The sequence below is a fragment of the Cyprinodon variegatus genome, unplaced genomic scaffold, assembly GCF_000732505.1.
Source record: "Cyprinodon variegatus isolate N-32 unplaced genomic scaffold, C_variegatus-1.0 Scaffold94, whole genome shotgun sequence".
Classification (NCBI taxonomy): domain Eukaryota; kingdom Metazoa; phylum Chordata; class Actinopteri; order Cyprinodontiformes; family Cyprinodontidae; genus Cyprinodon; species Cyprinodon variegatus.
The window spans coordinates 182,864-187,649 of record NW_015150547.1 but is presented as its reverse complement, the minus strand read 5'-3'; the positions used below and the strand labels follow the sequence as shown (position 1 = coordinate 187,649).

The 4,786-nt window shown below is 39.7% G+C and overlaps 1 long non-coding RNA gene across 1 annotated transcript in view; it reads left to right on the top strand.

The window, feature by feature from the left end:
* Window positions 1-3,189: 3,189 nt before the first annotated feature.
* Window positions 3,190-4,786, top strand: part of LOC107084205 — a 5,138-nt gene continuing 3,541 nt past the window's right edge. Inside the window, exon 1 of the long non-coding RNA XR_001481211.1 lies at window positions 3,190-3,290. This is a non-coding gene — a long non-coding RNA (uncharacterized LOC107084205). The remainder of the gene's footprint in view (window positions 3,291-4,786) is intronic.

Here is a 4,786-nt window from a genome sequence, read left to right as displayed (position 1 = left end):
CCTTATCAAAATATTTCACTTCGTTCTTAGCTGAAGGATTCTCATTCCATTCCCAAATCTTTGCTACGTACAAAATGAAGATTATAACTGTATATTCAGACAGAGGAATTGTCCTAATTAGATAAAAACATCAGTTCTTATGTGCAACAGAAATAAGCTTTAGGATTTTTAATATTTAGGATAATTTCATTATGTGGGTTTGCAAAATTTCTAAAAATAACAGCTTTAACTTTTTTTTTTTGCAACATTTTAGACCTGGTTAAAGAAGCCCAGGACTTCTTCAACAAAACATTTCAACTTCCCAAGAGGTCAAACGTGGGTTAAATGACCCACGTTTGACCTCAGTGTGGAGTCAGTGTGGATTTATTACGGTAGTGAGAAACCAGAATACGGTTTGAATAGTGATTAAAGTTAACATTTTATGCCCAAAATCATTCACAAACTGGACAGAATTAGCGTTAAAGTAATATTTTTTTAAATAACTAACTAAACTAACAGATTTATTTTAAATAGCCGTAATAATAACATGTTGGATAGTCCCAGCCAGAGCCCTGACATGAAGCAGCGACGCTGTTTTTATGTCTTCTGGAAGATACCTATATTATTTCCAATTGGAAAAAAAATTTAGGCTTACCATTAACATGATGCATTATCTACAGCATTAATTAAGAATTAATAAAAGTTTGTTCTTTACATAGTGGATAAAGGCTAAAAGTCGGATTTATACTGTACATATCTGGACTGGAAAAGATAAAACAAAGGAATACTGCAAAGATGACTATTAAAATTTAAAATTATTTTAGTCTTTATCCTCGCTAAATAAGCATAACAAAGACAAATCTTGAACAAATAGAAGGAAATTATCAATCAAAGTTTGGGCCAATGATAACATTTTCCCATCCTAAACAAACATGTTGGTACAAAAGGACAAAACTTACTTTTTCTGATGCTGGTGTTCCTCTCCACCCTCTCAAGCATAGATTGAACTTGCAAAGCAGCCAAAGATGCTTCAAATATTCTTACAGACATAAACAATGTTATCCATTGTCACGTTATCCAAGGAGGAAGTAGGAAGAACAAAGGGGCGAGTGGAAATGGAAATTAATATTTGTTTTCTATAATCAAAACAATATTTGGCAGAGAACGAATCCAACTTGGTGTATCTGGATCCAGTAGTCAACCCATGACTATTTCAATTGTCTTGATTGGTTTGAACCGTCACTAGTTCCTTAAAACAGTTTTTAAGAACAATTTGCAAAGCGGAAGAACTTCAGTGGCAGATCTACTTGGTGTGTTTCCACTGTCATGGTTTAACTAAAGTTCAGACCCAAATGCAGAGAAACCATTACAGAGAGACCAGGGAAAAAGTGTAACAGGTTTATTGAGAAGTTTGGTGGAGATTCCAGTGTTGCTCTGAACACTGCTCTACCGGAACTGAAAGGTGAAGGAAAGACACTGCGGTTAGTTCAGGTTCGGTGGGAGAATTGATTCTTGAATTTGAAGAGGAAAATAGGTTGGCAGACTCACGTGTTCAGAGATTAAGTTGACTCATAGACTCCAGTAGGTGAGGAATGTGTTCCGGTGTTTGTCTCATACGGTGGATGGCGGAACAGGGTTACCCAGAATGCGGTTGCTAGTTGTTGAACGGAGAAAGACTGACTGCCACTCAGATTTACTTGAACAGACTGTTGTGCAGATGAATCCCTTGCTCAGTGTGAAGCTCTGAGCAAGGGATGTTCCTCGGCTCAGTTTGAAGCTCATTAGATCCTTCCAGGGAGAGAAGGTCCGAAAAAATCCAGCTTGCAGGAGGATTTCCTGCCGAGAGGCAAAGACAAAAACTCAGTTTGACTCAGCAAAACTCAGCTTGGCTAGAGTACCCAAAACTGGCAAACACTCTGGCGTTGAGGTAGTGGCAGTCAGCAGCTTAAGAACACTCCGTTAACGAGGTAACCCCTTGCAGGTGTGTGAGGAGGAGAATCAGAACCAGGCGCCGCCTGGTGGAGGAAGGAAGACAAACACACAGACCACACAGACTGGAGTCCTAACATCCACTCTGTTTAACCTCTGGGTCAAAAAGACCAAAGATTACTAGAAAAATCGTGTAAGGATGCAAAATCCATTTTTTTCTTATCCAATCCGACACCTGGGCTGAGCGCATCAGCTGATATCTGATACCCATTCAACTGCTGTCTGAATGAACCATATGTATTGTCATGTCTTTAGCCTTGATGTAGCAAACTCACACAGATAAAAATGTACTTTATATAATCTATTAACAAATAAGCAGCACATAGAAAGAAATAACATTTGCATGGATCTCTGATATCTGATATTTCCTCCCCGATATCCGATCCAGATATCGGATCGGTGAATCTCTAAAATCATGCTGTCATTGTAATCAGGACAAGGTTTGTGCAGTTGGGATGCAGCGTAGGAACCTCACAAACTTCCCTCTTTTACCATGGCGTTTATCTGGCTGTCACAGACAATTCACCTAGTCTGTGGGGCAAAGTGGCTGACTTAACCACAGGGCAGAGCCACTGGAAATTAAAGCCTGAAGTCTCCATCCCCGCTCTGCAGGAACTCACCGTCTGTGTCAATGTGAATCTGAAGGTACAGGAGAGGAATGAAAGTTTTTCTTTGTAGCAGATTGACCGCATGCTTTAATACATCAAATGAATCATCTCTAGGCCCAGGGTTTGTCATCGTGGACAATCTTCATGTACCGTCATCCTAAAGTTCAGTATGCAGAGCTTGGCATGGGTGGAAAACAAGGACGCTTAGTGGTTTGGCTGTTTGGAGAGGAATGGACGACCCCGCGGATTCCCCTCCTGTCTAAAGAGTGGTACATTCTCTGCCTCACCTGGTCCCATACGAAGGATAGGCCTGCCCTCTACCTTAATGGGAACTTGATGAACATCACAGCAGGTTGGCTTTGCATTGAGTGGTAAAAACGGATTGTTTGAGAAACTTTTTCTGAATTATCTATGGATTTTCTCTCTAAGCTCATTCAAAAAGTCCTCCTGTCAATCCAACGGTGTGCTGCCAACTGGCTCCCAATGGGTCGCTCACTTTGGGCGTGGGACATAAAATCTCTGACGGGACCATCACGATCCTTCCTTACAGCGGCATGCTGGGAAAAATCTCCCTGTTCAGAATGTGGGGAAGAGAGCGCAACGTCGAGGAAGTGACATCACTGAGCTGTACAGAAGGCGATGTGGTGAAATGGGTGTGGGACAACTGGGACACGGAGTACAGTGTCCCAGTCTGTGACATAACCTTACAGTGTGGTGAGTGGCTTTTATTAATTTAAAACCTTTTTTTTCCTTCTGTGTTAAACATGTCCTGCAGGAGGAATCATAGTTTTCTACATTCGGTTATGCAATAGAAGAGAACTGTGCTGTGTCAGGATCATCAAACCATTTACAGCTCTTTCCACTCTCATATTCACTGCTCTACTTAATTTATACACATATCCCGCAGATTAAATCCTGGCAATCTGTGCTTCAGTCAACAAATATAAAAGTCATTCTGCAATCAATAACAGTGCCCTCCACACATATTGGCAACCAGGCTAAAGACGTGGATGAGGCCTTGACATTTTTGCAACAAAGCAACAAGAGCGAGATACATAAAAATCCAACCTCTACAGTAATTTTAGTCCATTAGAAAGAATAAGAAAGTATAGCTTTAATTAGCCGACTGAATAAATCATAGATTTGTGACCTTCTTTTTCCCCTGAGGTATAAACATGATGCTATACAGAGGCAAATTTATGTCTTTTTTCATTAATAGAAGTGATCTTTGTAGAAACAAAAACATTTCAACAGAGAATAAAAAAAGAAAAGAAAAACTTTAAGACTTATATTGTAGCTGGGGTTGGAAAGATAGGCTTGTTGCTTCTGCAAAAGAGCGAACCTTCTTCACGGTCTCAAGTCTTTTTCCAATGTTGTTCATATTTATATCTATTTAACCCCCATCAGCTCTAACCAGCTGCCTTGCCCTGCAAAAGAAAAATATATTCAAAGCTTGATGCTGTCACCATCATGTCTCACCATGATGTCTGTAGCTTTGTTTCATTTACCCCCCAACCCAACCGATGCTGGTCTGTTTGCTGTGTTATGGACCTTTTATTGCTCTTTCAATATTGGTCGCATCCTCTCGACACTTCATAATAGAATACACCTATACATGTGCACCTAATCTGATTCATCATCCAACATGCCGTATCTGGGCTCCCAAAACTCATGCATCGCCCGTGTGACACACATTTCATCAAATGGACACTGCGACACGCCACACAGGTCTTTTCTCACTCTTAATTAAACATACTGTGATGTGAGACTCAATACGGAAATATAGATACTAGAACTTTAGGCTCCAAAATCGTTTAAATTCATATTTAGTTACTACTGTCGTTTTAGGTAATGCATGTTGACAAGAAAATTGCTAAAATGCATGTGTTTGATGGGAACTAGTTTTTCTGTCTGGTGAGGTAATGCAAAGCACAGCATGTAGCCCTGCTTAAACAAACAGCAGGCAGATCATAAAAGAAGTCTATGAACAGTTATTTTAGCTCCACAAATTATCAAAACGGATACTGTGAGGTTTGCAGAGATGGGAAGTAACGAAGTACAAGTACTTCGTTACTGTACTCAAGTAGATTTTTCTGATATTTTTACTTTACTTTACTACTTATTTTTATGGCGACTTTTTACTTCTACTCCTTACATTTTTACACAAATATCTGTACTTTCTACTCCTTACATTTTAAAAAATTGGCTCG